A 12189-nucleotide genomic window follows, 5' to 3' on the forward strand; every position below is an offset into this window, starting at 1 on the left:
TTATTTTCACAAGGGTAACAGGAGAAATTGGACCCTAAGAGTTGTTGTCCAATTTGTCCTGAGTACGCGGGTACCCCATATGTGGGAGAAAACTACTGTTTGGGCACAGCGGTGCCAGGCAGCGATCTAGTCACACAGTAACGCTGCTTCACCTCTGATCATCTGTCATTGTGAGATCAGAGGAGAAGTGGCGTTACTATGAGTGAGATCGCCAGGAAACAAGCAGCTTTCCCAGCGAGCGCTCTCATTGGCTGCTGTGACGCTGACGTCATCAGGACCTGAACCAATCAGGTCTTGATGACGTCGGGGGTCCCAGCATGCATTGTGCACGAGGATCCCCGCATTATAAGGTATGTGGTGGTCCGGGGGGGGGCGCAAAACCCAGCAAGCGCCAACGTTTATCTACAGTGGGCGGTCGGGAAGCGGTTAATATCCTCAGCAGTTTGAAGCATGGTTAGCTGAAGATACGAACGAGGCAAAAAATTTTAGAAAGAGCATCAGAAAGTACAACAGTGCTTTTGCATCCTTTGGATTTCAGTCAATGAAATTTTCCGGAGGCCCACCCGTTTATCATTCACGGACAAGTGTACCCATTGTACATCAACTTCTCTAAGGTAAAAGACCTGAATACAATTAAACGTACATTTTTAATTCATTCCTACTCTTTAATAATTAAAAATAAATTTGTGCTTTCTTTAGATCTGATACTCCTTCATATTCACAACTCTACATATTGGATCGTGAGTATGCAAACATTCAACGATTAAATAACAAGCAAAATGAAGGCTGCAAGAGGGACATAAAGAATACTATTGACTGTTTACTCAGAGATATCAACCCATTTGCTCAGGCTTTCAAGATGAAGGATTTGATTGATCAGCGTGGCTACGACCAGCATAAAATCAAAATGATTATATCCAAGGATAGACAACACAACCCTCGCCGATACAACTTGCCGACAGCCAATGAAGTTGCAGCTGTGTTTGTCTCCGATGGGAGCCACCGATCAAAAGAGAATGTCGTTCATCCCATTGGGCAGCGAGGACTGCAGAATATTGTGTACCATAGCCCAAACTGTGATCCAATGGTGTATCCACTCTTCTTTCCACATGGTGAACACAGCTGGCAACTTGGAATACGGAAGCAAGGGAGAACTGCAAAAAGGACAAAAAGGAAAAGTCATGAAATGGAGGAAGGTGACAATGAAGAACAGGAAGAGATCAGTCACGATGCAGGGGAACAAGAAAAAAAAAAAAAAAAACGTGTTGAGGGAATTCTATGCGTACCGCCTTCAGGATCGAAAATCATTCAACCCGCTGTTACATTCTGGCAAGCTGACAATACATAATTGATGCCTAAACATTGAAGCGCAGTGAATGGACAGGAACAGACAAAACCAAAAGAAACTCAGAGTAGAATTATATGTCGGGCTTATGGATCATATCAACAGTAGGGCTGAACAACAAGATCTGAGACCAGGTCGCATCTTCATACTTCCCTCTTTTACCAGTGGAAAACGTGCCATGACACAGAATTACCAAGATGCGATGACTTTGGTAGCAAAATTTGGAAAGCCAGATTTATTTATTATGTTCATTTGCAACCCAAAGAGGGAAGAAATTCAGTCCGGCCTTTTACAACATGAAACAGCAATAGACTGCCCAGATTTGGTATCTACCATATTCCACTTAAAGCTACAACAGTTACCAAAACGATTTGAATGCAAAAAAAGTGGAGTGATGGGACAAGTAAAGGCATACACCTACGTCATTGAATTTCAAAAAAGAGGTATTACATACATTCATCTGAATGTTCGTAACATCAAGTATTAACGAAAGAACCTCAGTCTGCCGAGAGCTTCAGGATACTAAACTTATCATATGGGATGAAATTTCAATGTCTCACGTTCATCTTTTCAATGCCGTTGATAGAAGCTTACATATTCTTCTTCACAATGAAGAACCTTTTGGTGGGATCCCGATTGTTGCTGGAGGAGATTTTTGTCAGCAAGCTCCAGTTGTACTTCATGGATATCACGTTAGTATTGTAGAGGCGCGTGTCAAGAGCAGTCCAGTCTGGAAATCCTTCAAGGAACTGAAATTAATCAGGAACATGCGAGTCAATCCTGATGACGTTGAATTTTGTGAGTGGCTCCTAACTGTTGGATCAGGAGTTGAAGTTGGGAATCTGGTGGATTTTGTGAAGCTGAGCAAAGACATTCTGACTCATGACATCGTGACGAGCATATTTGGGAATGACCTGAACTCTCACTCCTGCTGATCTTGCTTCCAGAGCAGTACTATGCCCTAAAAACTGACACGCTGACAATCAATGAACAAGTGTTGAACATGCTTAGAGGTCAGACTAAATCATACTTCAGTGTCGACAATATTTCATCCTGTGAGACAGAAGAGCTCAGTACCCCATAAAATTTGTACATTCCCCAACTCTTATGGGCCTCCCTCCTCATATGCTGAGCCTTAAGAAAGGCTGCTGTGTCATGCTACTCCGCAATCTAAATCAAAAGAAAGGACTGTGCAATGGTACTCGATTAATTGTAGAAACTCTTGGCACAAATCTCATCGACTGCAGTATTTTTCTGGGGAGCGTCATGGTCAAAAAGGTTCTCATTCCAAGAATACCATTGGACAACAGCGAAAATTGCGATATCCCGTTTAAGTTAACAAGAAAACAATTCCCACTTTGTCTGGCTTATTCAATGACAATTACAAAGTCGCAAGGACAAACATTCGATAAGATTGGCGTTCTCCTACCTGATCCTGTATTCACACATGGTCAATTATACAATGCATTCTCTAGAGTAACAAGTTGTAAAGGTCTTTCAGTTCAAATTGTACCTGGTAGAAGTCAAGGAAAGATCTTTGAAAATGATGAAAAGGACTATACATTTAATTGTGTTTACAGAGAAATTTTAACTTAATTTATGTTTCGTTATGAAATTTGTTTAGATGCTGGAATGAATAAAAAACGCACATCTTACTGAATCCAGTTTGTTTTTGATTTTCCACTGTGAATAAAATGTATCCGTATTATTCAGATTTTTAATGATTACACAGGTCAACGAAAAAAATTTTTTTTTCTGGTGTCCAAAATATTTTAATGAATTTGGGGTATTTTTGGGGTGCTGACTCTGAATATGTCATCAGTTTTGCCAGATTGGCTCAAGTTTTTGAGATTTTTGGTATCTTATTTATAGCACTTGTTGGTAAATGCGACGCATCATCTCATTAATTTCTTTGGATTAGTACTTGAACTGAGCAGTTCTCAATATAGTTTTGTGTTAATTAGTGTTCTAAAAGTTTGTTCATAGCTTGATTTTTGCACTAACTTTATGTTGTTGTCTGTTTTCCAGTGAAAAGCATGAACTCATCATGAAGAAGTTGTCTTAACGATCCAGACTCATTCTGTTACATTTGTGGTGAATATACACTGCCAAAACATAGAAGAAACATAACACACTTCGTAAAAAAAGTGTATTTTGCCTATTTTGGGGTTATGCTTGGGGACCAAGACAAGTTTTGGGCACCACACATAGTGTGCAAAGCATGTATCGAATTATTACGAAAATGGAGCAAAGGACAAAGAAAAAGCTTCAAATTTGGTGTTCCAATGGTGTGGAGAGAGCCAAAAAATCATCATGATGACTGTTATTTCTGTGCAGTGCAAGTGCAAGGATTCAATAAGCATAAGAAACGAAAATGGGAGTAACATGGAATCTGCAAGAAGGCCTGTCCCTCATTGTGAAGATGTGCCTGTACCTGTGTTTACCATAAATAACAGTCATCATGATGATTTTTTGGCTCTCTCCACACCATTGGAACACCAAATTTGAAGCTTTTTCTTTGTCCTTTGCTCCATTTTCGTAATAATTCGATACATGCTTTGCACACTATGTGTGGTGCCCAAAACTTGTCTTGGTCCCCAAGCATAACCCCAAAATAGGCAAAATACACTTTTTTTACGAAGTCTGTTATGTTTCTTCTATGTTTTGGCAGTGTGTATTCACCACAAATGTAACAGAATGAGTCTGGATCGTTAAGACAACTTCTTCTTGATGAGTTCATGCTTTTCACTGGAAAACAGACAACAACATAAAGTTAGTGCAAAAATCAAGCTATGAACAAACTTTTAGAACACTAATTAACACAAAACTATATTGAGAACTGCTCAGTTCAAGTACTAATCCAAAGAAATTAATGAGATGATGCGTCGCATTTACCAACAAGTGCTATAAATAAGATACCAAAAATCTCAAAAACTTGAGCCAATCTGGCAAAACTGATGACATATTCAGAATCAGCACCCCAAAAATACCCTAAATTCGATGAAATATCTTTGGCACCAAAAAAGCTGTTGACCAGTGTTATTGTTATTAACTTCATTTTAATTTGATTTACCACCTGCGTAAGCGCTATTGAATGTTGTCATTTATTTTAGTTTAATCACCAGCAGCGTTACATAGCAATGAGCGTGCTGAGCGTTAGCTGGCTGGGAACAGCTAGTCAAGCATATGAGGATTATCCATGGATCTGGCTACTCTGATGAAGATAAGAGGGCCTTCACTAAAGGGCCTGTCACACTATGCTATATCGCTAGCAATATCGCTATAACGTCACTGGTTTTTGTGACGTTCTAGAGATATTGCTAGCGATATTGCTATGTCTGATGCTTACCTCCGACGGCTCCCCCGCTGGTTATTGCTGATCGCGCGAGAACGTCCTGGGCTGTTTCTCGTCGTCTGCTTCCTTCTGTGGAGACGAGCGGTGCGTGGACGCGGGCGGGAGGACATCAGGATCGCCTCGTCTGACAGGTATGTAGCGACCCCCGACCCCTGCGATGTCGCTGGTGAGATCTGCCTGTGTGGCAGCTCACTAGCGACCACTTAGCAATGCACCAGCGATCCTGACCGCGTCATATCGCTGGTCGGGATCGCTGGTGCATCGCTAAGTGTGACAGTACCTTTTGCTTATGATTCGGGCAATGTAGACACTTAAAAATCCATACAAGTATGACCAAAACAAGGGCCATGCACTGTTAATTCGGGTAGTTGATATAGAGAAGGTGTGCTCATGCGAGAACTCTTATGTAGATGCAATATATTTATGGAATGACCCTGGCATACAAGAATGCTATGATAGGAGATGGGAATATAAGCTGTCTCATTCCACAAAATATTATCTAAATGACCTGGACCGTATTACAGATCATGGATATCTACCGTCTCAACAAGATGTGCCCACAACAGGAATCATCGAATATCCATTTGATTTTTTAAGTGTCGTCTTCAGAATGGTGGACATAGGAGGGCAGCAATGAGAAGGGAGGAAGTGGATACACCTCCATAATGTTCCTTGTAGCTCTTAGTGAATATGATCAGGTGCTCATGGAGTCTGATAATGAGAAACGGATGGAAGAGCGCCAAGCACCATTTAGGATGATCATCACATATCCGTGGTTTCAGAATTCTTCACTCATCCTATCCTTATAATAGGCAATCAATATTGACATCAGCACTGATCAGTTGACTGAAGGAGTTGTAGCGCCTCATGGAATAAGGACTGCTATTTTACCATACTTATACACTATGTTCCAATGTGTTTATTTAAAGGCAGTCTGCAGGATTTAACCCCTCCAAGCCTTATATATGTGCATGTAGCTCTTTTAAAGACAAATTCAGTTAGCACCTTTATATGGTCAGTCCCTTTCTCCCTTTATTCAGTAATCAGCATTTCATTTGATACATAAATTATTCCTAACGACTGTGGTGGATCTTAACCTTCTATCACTCCAGCTCTATTTCCCGCAGAGTGCTACCTGCTTTTGCTTCACTGACAGCCTCTATGATGTGTTTCCTTCTGGAAAAGAGAGCTGCAAAATCGATCAGGAAGAGGTGGCACCGAGCGGGTATAGAGCTGGAACAACAGATCTACTCCCTTATTTGAATATGTATGCAAACCGATTTCTGATGAATAGACTGAACGTGTAAAAATATTGCTGGAATGGTCTTTGAAAGCGCTATATGGGCATATACACATAGATCCAGCCTCAATCATTCTCGAGCAGTGTTATTTTTCCATTGCTGCAAGTACCACATTTGCCAGATCACGGCAAAACTGCAAGTGTCACACATGTCTGCAAGTCCCAAAGGGAATGAATGAGGCCAAATGCAGTGTTTGCCGTAAGTGATCCATTATGTGGCAGATGTGGAAAAACTACTGGATCTGCCACGAATGCCAAAAATTGTTGATTTGACAGAAGCCCAACTCACCGACGACAGGGTCTGCATTACTCACACTCACCAATGGGGGAGGCAGCACTAAGTGCCTAGGGCAGCATAAACTCTAAATACAGCCCTGGCAGGAAGATGTGTTTAAGTGTAAATCAATATATTCACTTTGTTCTATGTTTAGTTGCTAAGCAAATTCTCACACAATTTTTATTTAATAACTATTCGAAACATACTTCAAGTTTATCCGACCAACTCAGCTGAAGAATTCAAAGATGGTTAACCATTTTTTTGGGGGGACAATAAAAGGACAACCCATTACACATTCTGGGAAGGACTTGGAAAAGCTCCATGAGAAGTGAGTGAACAGTAGGAAACGTTGAAAAGACATGTCCAGCTTCTAGGTGCAGTTGCTAATTTATTGCTGTTTCAATACATATTCCAGTATACCACAGCAAACAGACCCCTCTTGCCAGCCTGTGTGTTTTGACTCTTATGAAGTCTTAAGCTCCCATCACACCACGATTTTGCTAGCGAGATCACTGCTGAGTCACAGGTTTTGTGACGCAACAGCGATCTCACCTACGAGATCGCTGTGTGTGACACTTACCAGCAACCGTCCCCCCTGCCAGTTATTGCTGATCATCCTGGAATGGCCAGGACATTTTTTGATCGCTGGTCTCCCGCTGGCCAGCACGCTGCGTGTGACAGGCAGTAGACCAGCGATCAGCGAGCAGGTGCTGGTAACTAAGGTAAACAGAGGGTTTCTAAGTGCCGCGCACCGCTTAGAAATCCGATGTGTACCTTGGTTACAAGCTCCCTGCACCAGCGCGCTGGTAACTATGGTATACAGTGGGTAACTAAGTGACGTGCGTCGCTTCTTACCCCCGTGTCGCTGGTGCTGATCGCTGGTTTAGCTGCCTGTTTGGCAGCTCACCAGCAATCATGTAGCGACACACCAGCGATCTTGACAAGGTCATATTGTTGTTGGGATTGCTAGTGCATCGCTGTGTATGACCGGGCCCTTAGTCTAAGAGTCAAAATGCATAGGACAGCAGTAGGTGTGTGTGTGTGTGTGTGTGTGTGTGTGTGTGTGTGTGTGTGTGTGTGTGTGTGTGTGTGTGTGTGTGTGTGTTGCACTATTGCATATATTGAAATAGCAGTAAATGTTCAACTGCACCAAGAAGCTGGACCTGACTTCCACTAACAATTGTACACCAAGAGGTGGCGATTGCCTGTGCTTCATGACAGGATGGTCTGAATTGGGAATTGAGGATTAGAACTGAGGACAATGACATGTGGCTTGAATTGTAGGAATTGTGTGCTTACTTGTGTGGTAGTCACTAGCACTAATAATGTATTTTATCTTTAGATTTCAACAACTTTTGGTGAGTGCAAAAGAGGCAAGAGCTATTTTACCAAATAGCACGTGAAAACCTTTGAGGAAGATAGAGAACATGCTGAAACTTACATCAACTGTACCCATAAGCAAGAAGGAATCTCCCATCTGAAGTTCATCAACAATATTGGGTGATAGAGGAGTTAGCTAAAGGCAAGTCTCACCTCCAGCCACAGGCAGCCCTGCCACCCATCTTCATAGAAGCGGAAATAAGCAGTGATATTATGGAAAATGTTTGGTCAATTAGTTTTAGTTATCACTACCATTGAGAGTGTAAGTTAACTAACTTGTCTGTCTAGTTCCACAGACTCTGCTGCCCGACTAATCCACCTGTCCCCCCGCTATTCCCCAGCTTCTCCCCTCTGTCAATCCCTTCACTGGCTCCCCATTGCCCAGAGACTCCAGTACAAAACCCTAACCATGACATACAAAGCCATCCACAACCTGTCTCCTCCATACATCTGTGACCTCGTCTCCCGGTACTTTCCCGCATGCAACCTCCGATCCTCACAAGATCTCCTTCTCCACTCCCCTCTTATCTCCTCTTCCCACAATCGCATACAAGATTTCTCTCGCGCATCACCCCTACTCTGGAACTCTCTACCACAACATGTCAGACTCTCACCTACCATTGAAAACTTCAAAAAGAGCCTGAAGACCCACCTCTTCCGACAAGCCTACAACCTGCAGTAACCACCGATCGACCAAACCGCTGCCCGACCAGCTCTACCCTCGCCTACTGTATTCTCACCGATCCCTTGTAGATTGTGAGCCCTCGTGGGCAGGGTCTTTTCTCCTCCTGTACCAGTTATGACTTGTATTGTTTAAGATTATTGTACTTGCTTTTATGTATACCCCTCCTTACATGTAAAGCACCATGGAATAAATGGCGCTATAACAAATAATAATAATCTACAGTGATTAAGAAGAGACAGTGGACAGAAGAGAGAGGACCAGGAAGAAGATGAAGTTGAAGACGGAATCAATGCAGGAGAGCAACTTGATAAAGATGAACCCTTCAAGAAGCTTCTTGAATAGTACCAAATTTGACTAAAGTTGCCTGTCCCATCACTAACCATGTGCAAATCAGCCAAACCAATGCATAGTACTGCCAAGACAAGTGAAGGTGAGCGAAGAACAAAATTTGCATTTCTGAATTCTACTTTCTGGAGCACTATGGGAACACACCCCATCTTCTACTAATGGCTGCACCATACACAAGCAGCATTATCTACCATCTCCCGTTTGTGTCTCCTCTCCCTCAAATGGCATTTCCCAGTGAATGCATTTGTCTTGGTCGAAAGCAATGCTAAAGTTGAAAAGCGCATCAAAAACGCTATGTGTGAACATAACCCAAAGCAAAAATGTTCCTCCATCACTTGGGCTATTTATTATGTCTTACATACAAATCATTACCCCTGAAAGGATGATCCTTAACATATTTCCCAGGAAAATCCATTTTGGTTTCGTTTTTGAATGTTTGTGTGCCTGCAAAAGTGGCATAAGACTAACATTGTTCACAGCTGTGACCTGGGAGTCAAATGCTTCCAGGGGTATTCCCCATGATGATCCCATGTTAGTTGCACACAGTTTTTATTGATTTAATATTTTTAGGCCCTAAAACCACCCGGGGGGGGGTCATGGAAAAAGTTCTTAGTTTTCCCTTAGACTTACATTGGGCTCATTACTTGGGTTAAGCACCCAAGTATTCCAATTTGCTCGACCCAACCAACGAGCACCCGAGCATTTTAATGCGCGCCCATCACTAAGGCTTATCCAAATAGCTTAAGCGGTTTCCAAATAGCTGCATCGGGAACCTGGAGCGCTCCCGATAATCAGCGGCTCGGCACCGCAGCTGCATGAGTTACGGCTCTGTGACAGTCACATCATATGCCTGGAGAGCCCAACAAACAGGCAGTCTCATCAGGTCCTTTGTCATCAGACATCACCCTCAGTTCACACAGGATGCCATAATTTGCACAGATTTCTTAATCTTTTCACAGTGGATTAGGTCAGAAATTGACCCCATCAACACAACAACCCATCCTTAGCCATCACTAGGTCACCAGTAACGCCACTTTGTCTGCAACCCACTCAGTTTTTCACTTTTCGCGCCAAGTCTGTTCATCCTTCTGCTAGGTCTCACCACCTGAGGGCCATAGATGCCACGAGTCATCAATCACAACAGCGAAGACAATTTCTTTTTGGTCACAGCCACACCAAACAATCTTCATATTCACTTGGGTGCAGTCTTGTGTTGTCCATGTTTTTTTCCCAGAATATCAAAGATGACCACTGTGGAATGGTTCATCATGTCCACCTCTGCCTGGCCAATCACAAGGCCAGCACAGCTTAGTTTGTTTGCAATCAGCTGCTCTTCAGACCATTGAGGGTCATTATTGGCATCATCCTTGAAAAAACATGTCCACTTTAGGGGGATAAAATTTATATCCTTCTGGTACCCCCAGGATTTCTATTCAGGAAGGAGCAGCTGGCTATTCTCCTGCACACCCACTCTATAGGGATCATCTCAGAGTGGCAATGAAACCAGTTGCACAGCACAAATGCTGTCTTGATACCAGATTCTTGCAGCAGTTTGAATATCCTGGTGGTGGTCTTATTGGAGATGGCTGCTTTTCCCTCCATAAGGTCCTTCCTGGCTGTATTGCTCGCAGTAATCTGGTCCTTAGACTGCATGAGGATAAAGCCAGGGTGATCCAGGAGATCATACAGCTCATAAGTTTTACCTTCATTCAGCTTTTTGCAGAGTCTCAACTCATGTGTGTCCATGATCATCCAGGAACCATCATTTGCTATGATGTTACCATTATTGGATTTTTGATGTTCTTGATGACATTTATACATATGTATGTTTACCTAGTACAGTGAAGAAGGTCACTTATCTGACCAAAACCTTTACTACTGTGTACTACTCCTGGAATAAAATTTTATCACCATAAAGCCAAGCTGAGTGCCATTTTTACAATGTACAACCTGGCTTCCGATATAGAAACTCCACTTTAAGTGAACAGTGAGAAAAGGAAGCAACATTAAGCACCTTGAGATTTATGAATCTTCTCCTAGAAGAGGGGGAGAAAAAAAAACAAACTTTGTTGTCCTTGAACAATAAACTCAAGGATCAAATTGAAACAAATTCTCAGGAGAAAATGATTTTACATTGAGACTGCATTACAAAATTCCATTGAAAAATAACAATTTCATCCAAAAGAACGTAAACATCGTAATTTTGTGAGGAATTTAAAGAAAACAAGGCTTATCAAGCTCCTAATAACATATCCTCCTAGAGACTTTGAAACTGACATTTCATCAACAGACACTTATCAGATGCTGACACATGTGCCAAGACTGCTAGAGGGAGACAAAGGGGACAAGGCAACCAGAGAGGACGGTTTAAGGAAAGACCAGGAAGCAGCCCTTTTTTAAGACTGGGATTACTTACTAAGGAACAGACTGGGCCCCAACAACAATTAACCTCTTCATGTGCCCCACAAATGACTAACCTGTCTTCAAGAAAAATTAAGTGACTTAGAGATACAGGTTTTAAATACGGGATTTAATTTTATTCTGACTTCGGATTTGCAACTATTTGAAAATATAAAAGACCTCCACCTCTTTGTGACAAAGTTGAGGTGGAGAAAATACTTCATAAAGAGGATAACTATTTGTCCGGATATGAATATCCCTGACTCCCTTCTGATGTCAGGTCTCTTTTTGGTTTGGCGGACTCCACTCTGGACTCATTGAGTGTGGGACCATTTACAAAACTAAAGGTGAAAAGTAAAAAAATGCCTCCATTATAAGGTGATTAATCTCCTATTGACCTTTCTACAGAATTGTTAACTAGGTATCTAGAGATACTTGAAGACAGAACCAAAAGTAGAAAACAGTCTTTCTATACACGAAATGGAAACTCTAAAGATGTTGGAAAAGGATCCAAACAAAGATCGAGTAAGATTTTCTTTTTCCACAATATCCCGTCATGTTAACATTCTTTTGTCTCTCCAAAGTCCACAAAGGTTTAACACCTTTAAAAGGGATGACTAATAGTCTCAGGAGTTAGTAGTATTTGTCACTATGTAGGGGTATATTTGGATGAAATATTGAATATAGATGTAGTGGCTGTGTGGCATGTCCTGTCATTCTAACAGGATCGAAATTGTGGAGTAATGTCAATGGTCATGAACACCAAATTTTTCATTTTATCTATTGTCAAAATGGGTGATATAGATCAGTTTGTCCATTTGGCCTTTAATACATAGGCAAAATGAAATGTTAGTTCTGAAGACGAGTGGTAAACATTTAAGAGATATAGCTCTGAAAAAGGAGACCCCTTTTGCCAGACACATGAATACAAAGCATCATGGAATAAACTGAATTAAAATTCATGGTGATTGACAGAATCAATTTAACAAGAAGCGGGGGAGATAGGGATCGGGCCTTATTACAGTGTGACACAAAATGGATTTTTCAACTCAGGACAGACACTTAAGCCTTAATGAGACCCTCACTTATGGTTTTGTGA

General features: G+C 41.8%; 1 long non-coding RNA gene and 2 pseudogenes across 1 annotated transcript in view; 1 reads left to right on the plus strand and 2 right to left on the minus strand.

The window, feature by feature from the left end:
* LOC141055991 (uncharacterized) overlaps positions 1-12189 on the minus strand; it is a 228107-nt gene that overhangs the window by 38708 nt on the left and 177210 nt on the right. The gene's annotated exons all lie outside the window — the stretch shown is intronic.
* LOC141056005 (guanine nucleotide-binding protein subunit alpha-11-like) lies at positions 1897-5509 on the plus strand (annotated as a pseudogene).
* Positions 9533-10436, minus strand: LOC141056006 (multifunctional protein ADE2 pseudogene; annotated as a pseudogene).

Source organism: Dendrobates tinctorius, unplaced genomic scaffold (genome assembly GCF_039654945.1).
Source record: "Dendrobates tinctorius isolate UK_male_01 unplaced genomic scaffold, ASM3965494v1 ptg000193l, whole genome shotgun sequence".
NCBI classification, from domain to species: domain Eukaryota; kingdom Metazoa; phylum Chordata; class Amphibia; order Anura; family Dendrobatidae; genus Dendrobates; species Dendrobates tinctorius.